Raw genomic sequence first — 21,285 nt, 5'->3', positions numbered from 1 at the left:
AACTACATGTGCATTATTTTAAAACTTGAGAGAATATATTGGAGAGCATCTAGAATAGACCCCTAAAAGAGTTGGAGAGTTCAAAGTCAAGAATCTTTATATTCTCACATAGGATATATATAAACTTTACTTATATTTCTGGAACCAAATTAAAGAAACCATATAAATAGAGGGTTTCACAAAAGCAAGACTTCAAGCAAGTTAAACTCTGCCATGGCACTTGTACTTCTACTCATCTCCTCAGCAGAAACTTCAAGGATTAAGTAGAGTGTGTATATGCCATCTGTGTTCTTGCACAATCCATGTCTTCAGTTCCATACAATTTCCTCAATTAAAATAACACACTGAGTATATAATTCCTAATTTAAAGCATAAAAAGATAAGTGTTGAGTTATTTCACTACATACTCAAAAGGAAAGCCACCCTTTTGGAAGAAGATCTCCAAATGGAGGCTGTAGTAGTAGCAGAATGCTTCCTTTGAAAATCGTATCAGGTGTTATAAGATTCCATCCCTAGCACGCAAATGACAAGATTTTAAAATTAAGAGCCATTGGATTCTCTTTGAAACAGCCCATTTTAGCATTCTTTAAACTTCCTACTCTTGACAAGCCCCTTACACCCTCCCACCCTTATCCACCCAAAAGGTTCCCAAACTAAGTTGTATAAAACTCTACATGGAAGATTTACAAGCGTACAATGTGAGGACAGGCAGATGTTCTTTGATTTGCTCTTTGAGTGGGAAGGGCATGTAGAGAATGGCACTAGTTTGAATGACATTTGGAGTAATGGCCTGCCATTCTGCTGGCACTTCTAGTGTTAAGCAAGTGATCTGCAAAGTAAAGTGGATTCACAGTGAGAGTCAGCACCAGTGCACAGGTCGCCCGTAAAAATAGAAGATTCCATTATTCTTCGGGCTCCCTAGAGGGAGCAAGGTCTCTAGCATCATTACCAGGACTAAATCTGACTTTTCTACCTCCCCTAATTTCCTGCTAGTAATTATAGGTCAAGCACTCTTTTGTAAATTATAAAACCTTTGTTCTTATCAAAAATGAATAGCTGAGGAAAAAATTATAGACAGAGTCCAAGGAAAAAAATTTCAATTAGAAAACCAAGCTAATTTGGTATGACCAAAGACTGTCAGGCATACTGACAGTGCTCTATTATGCAGTCATTTGGGCTCTTTCAAATTAGTTATGTTAATGTCCTGTGAGTGAATGTAACACTTGGATGGGACAAGATTTCTGCAATTAATTTCTGCAGTCAGTGGAGAGACAAGCAAATTTATTTTCCCCCCTCTCTGGGAATTGGTAGTGGAGGGTGTGAGGTAGCGAAAGTGCATTTAGGAACAGAGTACAAGCTAAACACAAGCCCTAAATAAAGCAGAAACAATGGGAGCCAATGCCTCCTCATTCATTCAATTGACAATGTTTTGCAGCTTAAACCTGTTTTATTAATTATGTTTGACATTTCCTTAATTAGTTTCATTTACACCAAATCAATCCCTACTGCTGTATGGCATCATTTATCATTTTGAAAAATTTGCATACTGAGTGCTGACTTTTCCTACTTAATTATACATTAAAAGTGTCAAGAGCGCTTGCTGCCTGGCATTATCTGCGGCAGAAAGGTTTGTGGCTGGACGGTGATGGTATTAATCATTAAGAGCCCCCAAGTGCTGCTGGGTAATATCTGGGGAGTAGAGTGGCTCTCATTTTAACACTAGAGAGCAGAAGTGCTTTTGTAAAATGACCCAGAGCAAAAACAAAATAAATGACCTAAAACATTCCGGTGTATTGTAATGCTTTGCTCTTTCAGTAAAAATATGCTTTGGCGGATAGGTTTACTATTAACTATTCATTTTCTGTAAATTAAAACACTATGAATCCACTAGTAGCAAATTGGTGGTCTCTGCCTAGACTCGAAAACAACATATTGTGGTTGAATACATAATGGTGACTCGGTAGCAGACATTCCAATATACGCCAACTCAAATGTGTTACTTTACAAGTGAAAGCTAGGAAATTTAGTATACCATTAATACCGTGATTGATGTTGCTCATTGCTTTTCTACTTAAATCTTTCAAGAATAAGCATCTATGTTTCACTGAACAACATGGAGTGCAACTAAACACAGAATACGGTTAAAAATAATGGAACTTCATTGGTACACTCTAATGGTTAGATTTCAATATTATGGAATTTTCAGTGATGAAAAAATTATGATGGTAAAATTTTTAAGGACAAAGCATGATTGGGAGTCACAGCAATGAAAGAGTTAACAAGAACCTGTTTGTAAATTGTGTATCAACTATGCCTTCTTTCATGTCAGAACCCAAACTTAGTGCATTTAATATTCAAATTCATTTTCAAATGCTTGTCCATTAACATAATATATGCCACTTTGCAAGCCTGGTCAGAGAAATCTGTAACTAAATAATTTTCAAGTTTCCTTCATATCAGATGCATTATATGCAGTGTGAAATTATTTCCCCATTCAATTCCTTTGCTGAACAGCAGAAAAGCAACACACAATATTGTAGATATCACTGCAAGTGCATACATTCTTTAGGAGCTACTATATATGCAGGAAAATTTATAATTGCTAATTTTTAAGTGAGCATTTATTTGTATAGCTTGTGTATAATTATAAGGTTAATATGCAATTGCAATACAGTATTACTTTAAACTTAAAAAAGAGGAATGTATATAAATATGTATATACATGTATATATAAATATATATGCCATATACATGGCATAATATATTTATGTAAATGTTATAAATAACTCATTTATGTTTTCAGTTAAATATGCTGTGCTTTTAATGATGCCATCATTAAATGGACTTGTTTGTTGTCACATGAAAATAACTTAATAGTGGAAAACAAGTATCTAATTTAAATACTTAATGTTGGAAAACACCAAAATAATCCACATATTTGGTGACAATTGAGTTAAAATTTTTAAATGTTGAAACCAATATTATACGTTTATATATCTTGTGTTTCTCAAATATTATATCTTTAAATCTACATTTACATTCTCTCTGGCCCTTTATAGCCATGGTCCTTCATTCTAGTTACAAATTTTAAATGGGCAAATAGCTTTTCTCACCAGGAAAGAATAAAAAAATGTTGTAAATAATGATGATCATGATACAAAGACACAGCCTATTTTAACACTATGTCCTAGTCACTATGCTAAATGGTTTATATGTATTGATTTTATCCTTACAGTAATCTGATGAGACAAATATATGATGACTTCACTAAAGCTAACAATTTTAAGTAACCAATCTAAGGTCACAGATCTAAGGGCAGAGTTCAGCATCACAAAAAGATCTCCCCTCTGAAGTGATGTTCCCAGTGATTTCGCTGAATTACATAAGTTTATAATATTCCACAGACTTCTAGAGGTACATATGCTGTGGTGAAAGGAAACAGCATTTTGAATCTGACTGATAAGGTGAAATTCGAGTCTATCACCTACTGATTCTGTGACTTTGGGCAATTTACTTAAATTGCGCTCTTTTCTCATTTGTTTCATGTGGTTGCTGGAAGAAGTAAGAACTGGTCACATCACACTATCTAAGTAATAAACATGACTTGTCCTGTCCCTATTAGATATAAAACACTTGTTAACATGTGACCCTTCAATGAGGATTAAGCCCTCCTTCATCAGCTTTGTTCACTATGGTTCACCAAACACCGACAACAAAACTGGGCAATTTGTAGGAACTCACAATTACCCATGAGTCTGTGTGAAAGTAATGTCTTATAATGTTGAGTCCTGCAACTTCCTCTCCCTAGTATTCACAGTCCAACTAGAATCTGTGCTTCTTTTAGAAAAACATTACCTGTCTTTTCTCCTCTACTGCTCCTCCAATGCATTCCTACTCTATGTCCAGGATCGGGGCACTTCTGATGCCCCTTTCTCAACCTGATTAGTGGAAACTGAAGTAACAGCCAAGGCGAATATATGTTCATAATCTAATCAAAGCTAACAGAGTTAAACCCAGAGAGAAAACCCGGACTTGACTATGATTTTTCACTAACAGTACATTCTCTAATATGTAGGTATATAACAGTTTTAACGTAACAGTTGATAACCTTATCCAAAGACAAAAACCAAAATTTCCCCAGAGTACTTAATATTTGCTTGCAACATTTTGGATGGTATTTGATATTGCAAACTTTAGGACTGCAGTAGATTTTTCCTGGCACTGGATTTCATTACATATTTTTAAAAGAAAAAAATCTTCAATGTGTGAATCGAAATTCAAATAATCACACATTGAAATAAACATATGCATGTATGAGTCATATAAACATAAAGTTCATTTATATACATACTCCACACAGCTTTACTTGCTTCATTATATGGAGTAGCTCCAAATGCATGTGGCCTTTCAAGGATACACACATTCCAATATATATATAAAATCTACAGTTCAGAAGCTCTCTACTTGTTAAAAAATTAGAAAAACTCATTTACTTGGCTCTTACAGGATTCATTAACCTTTGTCTTCTTTTAAGAAACCAGGAACTGTTCTAAAACTGACATTGTCATTAAAAACCAATAGGAAGCCACCATTTTTAAATTAAAGTCATTAGATAAGTTTTTCAAGAGTTAAAAAAAGATTAGAAAAAAAATTCAAATGAGAAAAATAATTTTGCTTTGGGTGTAAAAAGGCCCCAAGAGGAATTCTTCAAGTTTTGTTGGAAAGTACTCTTTTACTATCAGAATATCTGTGAAATTTCAACCTCGAGTGTTTTGAAAGGATTTAACTGTTTCATGCTTCAAAATGAAACAATTCTTCAGTAACAATTATACGATTATCACGTATAAGAAAAATATCACACGATAGGCTAACAAATATTTTCCAGTGACAAAGTTCTAAGAACCACAGTAATATTTCATGGTTTGTTAATACTTAATTAATTTATAATTATACATCAGTATAATTGTACTTCCACTATCATCAAGGAAACAGAAGAATCCTCTTACCTTGATTTTTGAGAATATAATTCTTTAGGTAATAAAATAAACCAAGTATATAATTCTTTATAAGTGCACTGACATCTTTTCCTATTGTCCAAATGGTGTCATATTTATTCTCACCCTTTTGCCTAGATATGTCCACACCACAGCTTTCCATTGAGAGAAATGACATATGTAGATAAAGAAGAGTTAAGAATAGGATTGGTAGTTGTGATGTGTTAAGAACATGAAGTTAACTCTCACCATAGTCTCACGACTACCATTCTTTAATGCACTAAACTTAGTAATACTGGACATGACTTTGCAATGTAATTTCTACTATTTCTCTTTCATACTTAGCCAGAAAAACACATCAGCTCTAGAATTGTAATAATGATCCCACCATTAACTCCCTGTATTCACATTATGCTGTCCTACAGCCTTCAAAGAAAACATTCTCTCTCTAGGCAGCTCCTCTTTATTTCTGTTTATATACCCACCACCAGATTTTTTTTAATACCACTTCCATCCCCCAACTTCTCATCTCAGAAGCACTCCAGCTTTACACCTTGGTTGCCAATTGTTTTTATGTTCCAGTCAAGAACTACTCTCCCTTACATATGTCTTCTGGCCTTCTCCCATCTCTGAGGGTTTTTAGTATAACTTTGCTCTAAATTGGAGAACTCTCCCACTTGCTACCTGCATATCCAAATTTTACTAACTATGTTCTCAATTGAAAGTGCTATCTCCTTCTCTGGTTTCCTACAGCACTGCCAACACCGTAGCATTATATTTATAATTTACCCCATGGCAGTGTTTTTAGTGTTCACTGTTTGTATGTGTTCTTTCCCAGACTACATTTTAAGTTTCCTAGAAGATGATACTATAATTTATTTTTCTTCATCCACACAGAAACGCCATGGAAAATGACAGTTATATTAACTTCTCTATATCCTTGTCTACACTGAGTAACTTAAGAGATAGTACAATGCTTAGAAAAATTCCTGCTTCACAATCAACATTCAAGAAATTCTGTTTGACTATTAAATAAAAGGAAACTTTCTTTTGATCTATTATTTCTACAACATATAAACTTATTATGCAAATGTACAGAAAATAAATAAAGCAGAGTATCATTTTAAAATATTTAATCCTTCTAAGAACTTGCCATACTTCCAAGAACTTGTGGAATTTAAATAATTACATTATAAATTAATTTTATATAATTAACTATAAAATTTCAATATCTTAAAAGTGGAGTATACCTGCATTAAACTCTTTAGATTAAATATCTTCAGTCATAAAAGAAAGCATAGAATGACTTTTTTCAGAAGGGCTAACTTGGAATATTTATAACTATTTACTATTTTAACAATGAGAAACAAAATCAAACACTTCCAAATAAAATATTTTCAAAGGGTAGAATAGAAATCAAGTACACAGTATTACAACTGGGAAGCTTCTGAAACAACTGAACATGAAATTGTGGATTCATATTCTAAGTGTCATGATCACAAGTTATTTAGTATAGCTCTGTCTATTTCTAAATTTCTGAGTCTGCAAAAGGCAGACATAAGTAGTGAGCAAAGCCTCAAAAAAGTAAGACCAATTGAGATTTCCTGCTATAATGTACAGGGCTTTGGCAAAATAATGCTTTATTAGTCAACCAAGCAGCAATCCCACATTATCAAAATTAATTAATTTATTAAAGAGAGAGTAATAAAATCAGTATTTTGACAGAGTTGTTTTATTTTTGCCTGAGTGGATAATTTGTTAAAAATCTAATATTATAAAAATAAAAACTATAAGATAGTCTTTTTAATTAATGGGAATTAATTTTTTATTCTCTAAATTTGACATATGAAAAGAGAGAGGGAGAGTGAAGAGAAAAAGAGAGAAAATAAAGGAGAGAAAGAATATCAATGAGATTATTGTTAAATGTAATAAAAACTTATAATTGACATGAGTAATACCAAGACAAAAGTTAGTCACAGATTTTTTTTAAATGTAAGGTTAAACATCAAGAGTGACTTCTCCGCAGGGTTTCAAGCTTTTCCTTTAAGTGGGCATTACTAAAGTTTATTTAAAATTCAAAAACTATTCTTCCCTACACACACCTAATGGTTTAATAAGAATATAGAAAATAACATTTCACAAAATACCTAAGACTATAGCCACTCTCCCAAGTATATTAAATATAGTAGTAGTATCCATATTTCTATATTATATTTTAGCTTGTGTATCAGTACCATAAATTTACTAAGTTCTGAACATAGTTCAGGACTATTGGTCAGAAGAACATGTAGTCTAGTCTGTTATTTAACATGATCAAGAAGTAAAGTACTCTAAAAGAACATTACCATTAATTCCTTATATGTGTGGATAGTGCTCTCAGCTTAAGTCATTGCCTTCTACCAGCAACTTTCAAGACACATGCAAGCAAGCATATTTAATAAACTGGCAAAATTTCATTTGTATGTATGCAGAGAAGAATTCTGGGAAAGAATTTAAATTATGTCCACTCTGGGTTCCAGCTATATCTAAATTGTCTTGTAAACAGTGGTGCCAGACATGATGACCCTAAATCAGCATCATATCCTCAGTCATTTCAGTTGAGAGGCACTCTGAGTATAAAATGGTAGCTGTTGATTGAATCCATTGCCAGTACAGCCCCTGGATACAGGATTAGTTCTTGGGCAAAAGACAACTAAGTGAAAATCAGAAAGCTGCAATACATAGTGAACACAGCAGTATTATCTCAAGATCCCTTAATAGTGCCATTGTTGACAAAAATTGGGAGAGAGAGTTCTCCCAATTCCACTGTAGGCCACATTCGAGTTTGGCTCCAAGGCAGTCATTAATAGAAAGGGCTGCTGTGAGCATTTCAGTGCAGCAGAGGAACAGTGGACATGTCCACTGTGCTGAGCAGAGTAGTTCTGGGGTAGCAGCAGGGTCCATAAGGATTCCAAAGAACAGGAAGGTGGCTGTTGCCTCAGGAGCTGCGGTTCAGCAATAGAAAATATCAGTGTTGGGCCAGTAGGTGATGACTCATTTCTGAGCAAATGTGAGACCTACCTGGGAAAACAGAGAAATGCTGAAGGAGAATCTGTACTTCTGCCATTTACTAGCTATATGACACTGAGCAAGTGAGGAATCTCTTCCATGTCTCAGTTTCCTCATATGTAAACTAGAGATAATATTATCATTGTCGATGAGAGGATTGAGTTAATATACTTGTTGGACATATACAAGTATTATGTCATGCTATTGTTTATATTCTTTCTCTAGTAATTTAAGTGATAATTCCAAAAACCATAAGATACTGGAGAAGAAAACTGTAGATACAAAGAAATAGAGATAGCCCATGCTTTTGGATTGGAATAATTAATATTGTCAAAATGGCCACACTCCCCAAAGCAACCTACAAATTCAATGTAATCCCTATCAAAATGCTAATGGCATTTTTCATGGAGCTAGAACAAATCTAAAATTTGTGAGGAACCACAAAAGACCCTGAATTGACAAAGTAATGCTGAGAAGAAAGAACAAAGCTGGAGTAATCAACCTCCCATACTTCAGACTACCCTAAAAATCTACAGTAATCAAAACAGCAGAGTACTGATACAGAAAAAGAGATACCGAGGTCAATGGAAGAGAATACAAAGCCCACACACATACAGTCAATCTACAACAAAATAGGCAAGAACATACAGTGGGAAAAGACAATCTCTTCAATAAGTGGTGCTGGGAAAACTGGACAGCTATATTTAAAACAATGAAATTAAAACATTTCCTCTTACAATATACAAAAATAAATTCAAAATGGATTAAAGACTTAAATGTAAGACCTGAAACCATAAAACTCTTAGGAAAAAAAAAAATAAGCAGAACACTCTGACATAAATTGTCACAATATTTTCTTAGATCTGTTTACTAAGGCAAAAGAAATAAAAGCAAAAATTAACAAATAGGACCTAATTAAATTTAAAAACTTTGCACAGCAAAGGAAACCATTGACAAAACAAAAAGACAACCTACAGAATGGGACAAAATATTTGCAAATGATGTGACTGACAAGAGGTTAATATTCAAAATATATAAACAGATCATACAACTCAATACCAAAAAACAACCCAATCAAAATATGAGCAGAAGACCTGAATAGATTTTTTTTCCAAAAAAGACATGCACATGGCTAATTGGCATATGAAAAGATGCTCAATATCACTGAAGAAATGCAAATCAGAAAAACAAGTAGATGTTGTCTCACACCTGTTAGAATGGCTATCATCAAAAAGTCTACAAATAAGAAACGGTGGCAAGGATGTGGAGAAAAGGGAACCCTTGTACTCTTGGTGGAAATATAAATTGGTACAGCTACTATGGAAAATAGCATGGTGGTTCCTCAGAGAACTAAAAATAGAACTACCATACGATCCAGCAATTCCACTACTGAGTAGATGCCCCCCAAAAAACACAAACACTAATTTGAAAAGATATGTGTACCCCAATGTTCATAGCAGCACTGTTTATAATAGCAAAGATACAGAAGCAACCCAAGTGCCCATTAACAGATGAACAGCTAAAGAAAATGTAAATATCACACACACACAAGACACACCACACACACAAAGGAATACTACTCAGACACGAAAAAGAATGAAATTCTGCCACTCGCAGTAACATGGATAGACCTAAAGAATATTGTGCTTAGTGAAGTAAGTCAGACATAGAAAGACAGATATATATGATATCACTTATATGTGGAATCTGAAAAATAACACAAACAAATGTATATACCAAAAAGAAATAGACTCACAGATATAGAAAACAAACTAGTAGTTACCACAGGGGAGAGGGAATGGGAGGAGGCAAATTAAAAGGTATGAGATTAATAAATATAAACTACTATATATAAAATCAATAAGCAACAAGGATATATTGTATAGCACAAGAGACTATAGCCATTATCTTATAATAATTTTAATGGTGTATAATCTATAAAGTTACTGAATCACTATGCTGTATACCTGAAGCTAATACAACACTGTAAATCAGTTATACCTCAATTTAAAAAAATTAAAAATAAAACTACAAAAAAAGAAAAAAGAAAAAATTCAGAATCTCGCAATACCTTGGGAGACAGTGCAATATAGTGGAAAGAGCATGAACCTGGGAGTTTTTAACTAAATTAATGGCTATTTGACTGGGGGCAACTTGCATAAAATCTCTTAGTTTCCTTATCTATAAAATAATTATATTAAATCTTTTATCATGATAAAATATCTAAACTATCAAATAATACTAACCAAAATTTATTGAGCAACTATGTTCCAAGCATTGGTTTAAGGGGTTTAATGTGTTAACTCATTTAATGCTTCCTCAATAGAATATTATGAGGTAGATAAAATTATTATCTGTTTTTCAGAAAAAGTAACTGAGGCATAAATCACCCTTCTAAGTCTCCACAAGTAAGTGACAGAAGCAGCATTTGAATGGAGCTTCTGACTTAAAAATCAATAGCCTTAGACAGTGTATAATACCACCATTCAGTGTTTGGAAAATTGTAAGTGTTTATTAAGTGGCAGCTGCTATTATCATCTGGATCATCACAAATAATGATTATCATTATCCTATAGATGTGCAGAAATATTGGTGAATAAAGTACCGGGCATAAAAATCTATTTACTGCATATATATTTAGAATCACATTAATAGTTGATAGATTTTTAAATATTTAATAATACAGCACACAATTTTTATTTTTTGGTAAAATATTATTTTAACAGTACTATTTAGGATCACATTTTTCATGTTTGGTCAGATTTTTTTTAAAGCTTTTCTTTAAAAAGAAAAAAGTTTCAGATTTGGCCCAAAATTCATAGAGACCTAACAAATTCAGAGAGACCAAATCACATGTACTCTCCCTCTATGAGTTCATTAACTTTAAATGGATTAAATTTGTTGGCATAACTCCTTGCAATGAGAAAAAATCTTTTTATACACTTCTAGAATTTGTCATTTTAAATCTTAAACAATCAGGTTAATACAATAGAGGTTTTCTTGAGTAAGCAAAATACTATGCTAAATCATGTTTCTTTGAGGGTTCAGGGGGTTTACTGGTCAAACTCTGTGGCTAGACTTTTATTTTTTGTTTTTTTCATTCCATGGTCAAGTTTCATTTTTTTCCAGGTTTATTGAGGTATAGTTAACAGTAAAATTATAAAATACTTAAAGCCCACATCATGGTGGTTTTCTATATATATACACATTGTGAAAGGACTCCCACCACCTAGTTAATTAACACATCCATCACCTCACATATTTACTTTTTTTTTTTTTTGAGTTATAGTCAGTTTACAATGTTGTGTCAATTTCTGGTGTACAGCACAATTATATTTACCTTTTTCTAATGAGACCATTTAAGTTCTACTCTCTTCTAACAAATTTCAATTGTATAATATAAACACAGTACTATGAACTATAGTTACCACGTTTGACATTAGATCCTCAGACCTTATTCATCTTATAGCTGAAAGTTTACACCCTTTTACCATGTTTTAATAAAAAAATTGCATCTCTATGTTGAATGCATTTCTCTCTAAAATCATCCTAACTCTATGTGAATAAGATCTCATAGAAACGGTGACTATTTCAAAGTAATCAGTGGATAAAGATGATCTTGGATCAACCTAACAAAGATTCTAATTAGTTATTGCTTTATAAACATACATTATTATGAGTTGTTTTTCTTTTAGAAGTCATAAAAAATTGTCAGAGTCATCAAAAGGTGTTCTAGTTATTAAGATTGAGCATTATATAGTCACACATTTTCATGCTAAATTACAATCAAGTGTAATAATGACTTTAGATTTCTGAGCTTTAATTTGACTTTAAAATTATAAATTTTATAAGATATATTTTAGTTATTGATTTAACTCTTTAGAAAATGACATATGAATCAAGAAGAATTATCCAAACATTATTTTTCATGTAAGTTGTTAGCTAAAATATTAAATTTAGATTTTAGATTGTAATTATTTTGATAATGTTGGTATTTAGAAAATGTCATTTAAACAAATATCCCTCAAAGTGGAAAATATTGATGTAAACATAATTCAGTATATTAAATTTTATACTATTTATATTCTTAGAGTTCATAATCTACATAAGGTAAATTTAATCACAAATTGGTCTAAAGTAGTCCATAAAATAATTTTAACCCATATTAACTTTAACTTTATCCCTGCCTATTTTGAGTAACATTTATTACAACAAAATTCTTCTAAAGAGAAAGGAGACAAACTTCTTAATAGTTATTCTAATCCAGTTTGAACTTTCTGTACACATACTCACAAACACGTAAGACGTTTTTCCTACCTAAATTTTGGTCCAGAGAATTATTTCTTATTAATACTTAAAACAAAAAATAGATAACATATCAAACTTTGTATTTAAAAGCTTTTTTTTTTTTTTTTTTGGCTGGCTGCTTTGTTGGCACTAAAGTTAAAGAAGTTAATGCCAAATTCTCCATTTTAAAGCAACTTGTACAGATTGCCATTTTTCCTATTTGAATTCAATTTTTATATTGGGGAATATGTTATTAAAAATCAGACTTGATTAATATTTGAAGCTTCTAATACCACAGTGAATTCAGGAGTGCCCCTGTCTCCCAACACCAGCACCCTGGGGTGACTCACACAGCTGACCGTGGAATACATTACCAGGCTCCCATACACAAGCTTGGCATTCTGTCGTAATCATTCTTTTCTTAGCACAAATTTGTAGGTCTCTGTGATATGAAGCTATTGGTAGTTCTGCCTATACTCAAATGAAGTGATACTGAATTTCTATTATGCATGTGCCTTGGAAACCTCACAGCTCTCCATAAAGATTTTATTCACACAGCAGATTTGTTGTGACTTAGATAGTTTCAGACAATTTTAGATTTGAATGGACATGGCAGGATTTGACAGTATAAAAGAAATATCAGGAAAAAGAAACATGCAGAAGCAAATGATACATTAAGCAACCTACAGCACAAAGCAAACTGTATTGTAGTAAACAAAACCAGCAAGTACATCTTTGAAGGACCTCTCATGGGGGCTAATCTTTTCATGTTGCATATATGAGTTGGTGATGGAATTTTTCAAGTCCTTTCATCCTACGAATTAAGTTTTGATAAAGCCTTGTTCCTTATATAACCTTCATATTTTTGAAATAAATTGTTCATAATAAGACAGATTCTAGTTTTCATTTATCTTCCCAATGGTCTAGGCCACAAATACAAAAGGGAAAATAAACACAGTTGCAAACAAACATTTATTTCTCAACTAAAATTGAGAAGATTTAATTGGAAAAAGAAGAAGAGTAATTTTTAGTGGAAATATGAAGTGTGGAGTTCAAATAACAGTGAATTAATTCATGGCAAAAGGTGGGGAGAAATGAGTTAATATATTTAGGGCAAATAACAGATTTAATATAAAGTTTCCTTCATTATTGAGAGTGTACTATACATCAGGCATAATTTAGACACTTTAGAAATAACACTGAACAATGCAGACAATATCCATTATTTCATGAAGCTTATTTACTAATGGAGGAGATAGTAAATAAAGAAGTAAATAAATTAGAAAAAAGAATAATGCCAGGTAGTAATAAATGCTATGAAGAATAATATAAACTAGACTGATGGAACTGAATCTATCTGTGATAGTAACAGGGTACGGGGAGGCAGCTACTTTACCTTTGGTGACTAGGAAAGACCTCAGAAGAGAGGTCATGTGAGCTGAGATATGAATGACAAAAAGAAGCTAGCCATATGAAGGCCTGTGGGCTTCTGGATTGACATACAGCAAATGCAAGCTTCTTTTTAGGCTAATGTTGCTATCAGAAGGGATTTCTTCTTATCACACGCATTTATATTACTTGAAAAATAATTCACCTCTGGACAGTATGAAGGTTCCTCAAGAAATTAAAAACAGAACTATCATATGATACAGCAATAACCACTTCTGATTATAGATTCAAGACAAAAGAAATTATTATTTCAAAGAGATATCTGGGCTCCCATGTTCACTGCAGCATTATTCTTGATAACCAAGGTGTGGAAATAACCTAAATGTCTAATAATGAGTGAATTGTTTAAAAAATTATATATATGTATGTATACATATATATATGTGAAAAAATGGTATTTTATACACACACACAGATGCACACAAACACACATATAAATACAGTGGGATATTACTCAGCCTTGAAAAAGAAGGAAATCCTGCCATTCGTGACAACATGGATGAATGTGGAGAGCATTGTGCTAAATGAAATAAGTCAGACAAAGAAAGACAAATACTACATCATAGTAGCACTTTTAGACTTACATGTGGAATCTTAAAAAAAAAAAGGCAAATATGTGAAGTGGTAGGTGAATTAGTTTAGTAGATTATGGGATCCTTTCACAATATCAAATATCCTTTCACATATATCAAATCATCACTTTAAGTACTTCAGATATATTATGACTTTGTCAGTTATACCTCAATGAAGTTAAAAAAATGTTCGTATGAACATATACACACAAATATTTCAATTTTGGAAGAAAAGTTGGATAGAGATTAAGGGAGAAAGAGGAGAAAAACAGAAAGGAAAATATGTAGTAGCTATACTGAGAGAAGCCAAAACACATTTGTCCCAATAGATGTTAAGAACCTGATATACCTAAGCAAAAACAAGATAAATAGCACATCAACCATGTATTTTTGGAAGCTTTAGTTCTGACCCCAAATCAATCATTTTTTTTTTTACCATAGTCATTCTCTAATTTTACAAATAATGTTAATGTATTTGATTTCTATGAGTATCCATTTTATGTGAATTATTTAATGTAACCACAACACTTTAGTTCTGCCGACATCCTTCAAGAACTGCACTCTGAGCATTCTCCTCCCTCTAATCCTCTCTAGCCTAACTTCCCAAAATTCCTGTGATACCCTGGCTCTCTCATGTTGCAAAGGAGGACTATATGATGTATTATATCATACTAAGATATTAACTATTTATTTATCATATTTGAAAAGAAGTGAAATAAAAGGTAACTGTTAATACAAAATAACATGTCTACATATAGGATTTCAGTCATCCTCTAACCCTGCTGGAGAAGATATATTTCTAAGTAAAATACCATTTTATTACTCTTCAAAAACACTATTATTCATCCTGCATGTAAACCTGGTTTTGAATATAAATTTGGGATTGTTCTGATCCAGAAACTTCGAGGTAACCATCATCAGTCTGAAGGACCTCTAGAATGCCCAAGTTTATAGATAAATTCAAATGTGAATTAAATTGTATCTCTGATATACATTTGATGCTCCCCTTGAAACTGCCTTTACATTCAAGTAATTTTTATGACATTAATAATTCATAAGGTCTTTGAGGGCAAGAACAACACCTATCCCAATCATGTCTTATTTTTATTCCCCACTAGTATAGGATTTGGAATTGTCAATGGGTCATGCTAGAGGAAAAGTACTGGATAATGTTAGGGAGGAGGGTGGTTAATGTGATCAGGCCATGTGTGTCTCCTAATCGGCACTTATCAAAATTATGCTCCTACCTTCCTACCAAGACTCAAAGATAGGGATGCAATTTTTTTTTTAACTCAAACTTTAGATTCTTCTTTGGAGTAAAACAGGCTCTTCACTGTTTACAAGGTTATTTCTGAGTTGCAAATATTCTGTTTTTTAGGGATGCCTTTTTTTTTTTTTTTTTTTTTTGATGATGATGTATCAAAGAGATGGCTGTCAAGTTCTTGAGAAAGACATTCCTGGGTTGTAAAACTGGCAAAAGGTGGGAGAAGGTTTTCATATAAAGGAGTAGAGAAAGAATTTACAGTTGAAAGTTGTTTAAAGTAATTGCTCCATGAAAAAAAAGATCAGAAGCCTATGGTCAGAAAGAAATCTGTCTAAAGTTTAGTCAGGCTGAGGGGAAACTTAAGTCTATCTCAGTCAGAATGTGGTACTTGCTTAATAAATATTTTCTGAACAAATGGATCAATTTCCCTGCAAAATATTTTAGGAGTCTAGCCAGACTTTGAAATCTTTCAATCACAACATATCTGAACAAATCATTGTAAAAGAAATGCCATGCTTAGATTATTAATTCCATAAAATCTAAAGCTAAAACTGTCACATAATTATATTTCCATATATTCTAATACTCAGCATATAGCATATACTGATGGTAATTAATAGCATAAATGCATACATAATGTCAGAAGCTCAGATCTTTTGGGTTTCTATTAAATTCTTGCTTGTTTTTAGGTTTCCTTTTTTTCCCACTTTACTGTGTTAATTTGGGAGGAAGGGAGGTTGGGCATTCAATTATGAGATACTTTAGGACTAGGGTGATTTTAACTCTCATTTGAAATGAATAATTTTTCAACAAAAGCTAATGGAGAGGAAGAAACTCACTTTATTAAAGTGATCACTCAAGCCAAAAGTATTTTATTTGCCCTTCTCCACTGAGAACTCTGCCCAATTACTTAATTAAATCTGAAATTATCAAATAGAGTGCACTCTCCAGGGTACAGTAGTCAAAAAAAAAATTCAAAGAATGAATGTTTATTTTGGCATGTTAAGATTCCCTTACAATCTCAATTCATTGTTTCTTCGAATGAGAGTAGACCTGATGGCAGGGCAAGGAAAGTACCTCAAAAAGCCCTTAAGAGTGATTTACAGTCTCCTTTCTGCCTTAATTCCATGGAACAGAACCCGACATGCCAAGATGTTCAAGCTCTACCCTCCCAGTAGTGCATTTGCCAAGAAACTATGGTAATCTCAAAATCCTACTGATGCTCAAAGACTTTTCATCAGCAGAAAAAAATCAGGAGTAAATACAGAAGTTTTTTTTTCTATTTAGAAGAACTCGGGTTATATGAATAGGTCTCATGCGGGGAGTCTTTGGAAGCTAGGAACTTCAAAGCAGATCACAGACTTCCAGTGGGTTAATCACTTAATGCAAGAGTGGGGAGATGGAATTACCACCATTCAGTCAAGCTAAACTTATCCTTTTCTTTAGAGAGCAAGCAAACGTCCATCTTTTAGTTTCTAACAGTACTCCAGGTGAACACGTGTTTGTGAGGCTGCTTTGCTTGCAAGGCATTTTGTGTAAATCAGAGTGGAAAGAATTTCTAAACAGCTACTAGTAGCATCTCATGCACTACTTCATTCAGGCAGCTTCATCTTTCCCTTTGCTGCAAATCCTAGGTTTTGATCATTAAAACACATCTACTTGACATTTAACAGAAAACAAAAGAGCGGCAAGATTATACAGGGTTAGGACAGAAAGAAAACTAGACTGGTTGACTACAAAAACAATAAGAAAAGAGCTCTGTATACCGATTAAAGTTCTTTAAAATTAGCAGAAATTATCTGATATGCTTAGAAACTAGTTGGATATGGAAGGGATGAGTGTTATTTCCACTGAACTCACATACCATGGTTATCAATGTCTGAAAAATCACATGGCATGATTAGAAATGAATATGTGGAAAATCCATAAACCTTTGGGAAAAAGGCCATGTATTCCAGCTTCATGGTTTGGTGATATATTGGTAACAGTAATAATAATAGAAGTTAATCAGAAAATCCTCAGACAAGTGCTTGGATAGGAGCCAGGGGTAGGCTGTGGATAGACACCATCTTCCTGGTGACTATGTGATATTTTTGATCCCTCAGATGATGCTCATGAAGGATCAAACTGAGTTTAATAACAGTTCATAAATACCTACTGAGAATGACCAAGAAAAAAAAAGAAAGAGAAGCATCCATTAGCTGTATTACTGCTAGAACTGCAATGGAATTGTAATGAAAATAGTAGTTGTGTGACAATGTAATATAAAATCAAAAAGTATATGGTATTATCATTTTATATGTTTAAATTATAAATGTTTATAGTTTATTATATATAACTGTATTATTTATTATGTACAGAATATAAATGAAAAATTAAAGTGGAAATAGAGTAGAGGGCCTGTGCCTGGTACTTATTCCACAGATGTTTTATTAGTTAGGGTAAAGGCTAAACTATTATAATAGAGACCCAAACAATTCAGTGGCTTAAGACAAAAGTTTACTTACCTCTTACAGAATAGTCCCGATAGGAGTAGTCCTGGCTGGATGGCTATCTGGATGGCTCTTCCCCACAAGGTCATTCAGGGACCAGGTTTCTTCCACCTCGTTGCTCCACCACACCACTCGTGTTGTCCTTATTTGAACACTGGAAATGGAGTCCCTGCCACATCTGTCTTCAAGCCTTTGAGAAGGAAAAAGAGATAAGCCAGCATATTCCACCTTGTCTTTAAAAGAGATGACCTAGAAACTTCACACGTCATTTCTGCTTATACGCAAATAACCCAAATTCAATCCCATGAGCACTCCTACTGTATTAGTTTCCTAGGGCTGCGGTAAGGAAGTACCACAGACTGAGCGGTTTAACAACAGAAACTAATTTGCCTCACAATTCTGAAGGCTAGATGTCTGAGACCAAGGTATCAACAGGGTGGGTTTCCTCTGAGGCTTCTCTCCATGGCTTGTAGACGGCTGCATTCTTCCAGTTTCCACATGGTCTTTCTTCTATATATTCCCGTGTCCTAGTCTCCTTTTCTTTTAAGGACACCAGTCATATTGGATTAGGGCCCCTGCTAACCTTAATCGCTTCTTTAAAAATTGAATATCCAAATGTAGTCACATTCTGAGATACGGGGGTTAAGAACGTCAACAAATAAATTTTGAGAGGACACGATTCAGCCCATAATACCTAGCTGCAAAGGAGACTGAGAAATGTAGTTTGTAGTTGGATGTCCATTTAGCTAAGTAAAATGTAGTCCTGTTTCTAAAACGAAAAAGAGGAGAATAGATATTAAGGAATATTTAGAAACATCTGTCACATTATTCTAGAATTACTAAGCACAAGGCCAAGTGTATACTACGTAAAAACTGACCAAGAAAAGAATAGGAAGGATATATAATTGGTAATGAAACTCAAAAGCAGTTGAGCCCCAAGACAGAAATCCTGTTTTTATGTAACTGCCTGGTTGTATTAAATTAACTCAATTTTAGGAGTAGTGAGGCTATTTCAAGTGTGGAGAGTATAATTTAAGATAAATATAGTATCTGCATAGGTTTCTTAAGCATTAGGAGAAAAAGATTTCTTAGGATGTTATAACCAGTCTCCTTTGGCCACCACAAAAAGTGGATATAATAGAGCCATTTATAAAGAGAATTTTATCAATGTGATCACTCCTCTTTTTTACTTAAATGTTTGTTCATGCGTGCCATGCATAAGATTCTCTTAATCTAGAAATAAAGAAAACAAAAGGATTTTGCTAAATGCAATAAAGCCCCGTAGTTTATGTAAGCCTGATATACAAGCAAGCTATAGGAATTGTTGTTTATAAAAATTATCAGGTATACATAAGATGACGGAAGATGGGAAATAAGACTCATGAATTACTGAGCAGAAAAGTTTCTGGCTAAATATTGGTGTTTTTAAATAAACACTCAGATGTGTTCAATGACTTTTTTAATCCCTCCACAAACTTAGATCTGAAGTATAATTCAGGAACCTACATATAACCTTCAATTCATGTTCTCAATTCCCATGGCAATTCTATACCCTGAAACCATAAACATGTGAATATAGTTACAAATAGTTAATTTACGAAATTTATTTGAGTGGATATTTGCAGGTCCCTTTCTGCTGTGACTTGCATCTGGGTACATGCCAGGAGCACCCATTCCTTTCCACTTTACACATACAGGAAGAAAATGGGAGCATAAGGCACTTTTACCAAGAAATATTGTGATTAAAAAATAGTTATACAGCAAAAAACAGTTGCAAACACACAGTATCATTCACTGCTAATGAGTTAAAAGGATACCACAGTGCACATATAAATCACTATACAGTATCTTGCAGTTTATTTAAATTCATTGTGCCTCATTATAACTGAGCTATGCACCTTTAGGTCTGAGTTGATTAGGAATGCGATAGCTCAGAATAGCTTTTAATTCAGAGAAACATGGCCTGACCTTTACCATAATCCTGTGTGAAACACACTATAGTTTAGACATTAATAATGATGCTACCTCTTTTTCATACTGGGGAGATGCTACTTAAAATTTGGTATTATTAGTTAACAGGCTCGAGCCAATACATCAAAACCAAATTACCCTTCTGTGTATAACTACGGTACTTAATTCTGAGTTCTTCATCTCTAGTAACTATTACTTCCTCTTTAAAAATGCTAAAAACCAAAATGTAACAGTGTCATGTCACAGCAATAAGTCACAGATACAAACTAAAGGCACTCCGCCTCACTCCCCGCGGACTGCCACTGTACGCTGTTAAGGATCCGAGCTTCATGATATACGTTCTAACAGCTAAGGCATTGCTTGTCTTTGACCTTTGTATCTCCATTTAAGAATGCCATTTCCTTAAATCACCTTCTGCTAAGTCAACTAGCACAAACAATAGAACTTTCTTACTATTCTCATTCAGAGGCAACAGAAAATACAAATCACAGGTTTAAATGTCCATTTTCTTTTTTAAAAATCATTTTTTGTGTTTATCATCATAAATACAGTAAATAATAAGGGAATACATTTACAGAATTTAATTGATCTAATAGCTCACCAAAGCTCATAATGGAAAATAACATTCCTCTGGGCCACTCATTTCCACCCCTTTTTATCTTTGCCTCCCACTTGCCGGAGGCAACTCATTTTGGCTCTCTTGGCTGTTTCCTCCAGCATTTTTAACTCACATTCCTAAATAATGTGTTTATATTGTTTAAATCTCAATGTTCCAGTTTCAGACATTACATTTTGAGTTTTTGTGATAAAAAATAATATATAGCCCTTTTAGAACACCATACCCTCAAAACCTAAGATGTCCTTTCATGATCAGTTATAGAGATTTCCTCTGTTACTCTTGTCTTCAACCCCCTTTCACAGAATCCCTTTCTTTGAGTTAGAATTTCCTTTGTTTCTGACAAACAGAAACTCAACACAGGGGATCAAACAAAAGAAGAGACTGCTTATCACCAGCGGAAAAAAAACAAACAAAAAAAGGTGATCCAGGAGTACAATGACCCTTGGGTCTCACTGCTTTGAGGTGCTTGCTTTTCATTTCCCAGGACACCAGGTCACAGTGAAAGACTGCTGCCAGAACTTCCACCATTATGTGTCCCCTACAGAAAAGGAAGAGGAAGGGCAAGTCCATTCCCTTTCAGAACATGTAC

General features: G+C 33.5%; 1 long non-coding RNA gene across 1 annotated transcript in view; it reads right to left on the bottom strand.

Annotated features, from left to right (window-relative positions):
• Positions 1-21,285, bottom strand: part of LOC123615188 (uncharacterized) — a 464,042-nt gene that overhangs the window by 167,668 nt on the left and 275,089 nt on the right. The window contains exon 6 of the long non-coding RNA XR_012505525.1: positions 18,122-18,296. This is a non-coding gene — a long non-coding RNA (uncharacterized LOC123615188). The remainder of the gene's footprint in view (positions 1-18,121; positions 18,297-21,285) is intronic.

This window comes from Camelus bactrianus, chromosome 3 (genome assembly GCF_048773025.1).
Source record: "Camelus bactrianus isolate YW-2024 breed Bactrian camel chromosome 3, ASM4877302v1, whole genome shotgun sequence".
Lineage (NCBI taxonomy): Eukaryota > Metazoa > Chordata > Mammalia > Artiodactyla > Camelidae > Camelus > Camelus bactrianus.
This window is presented reverse-complemented; position numbering and strand designations above follow the sequence as displayed.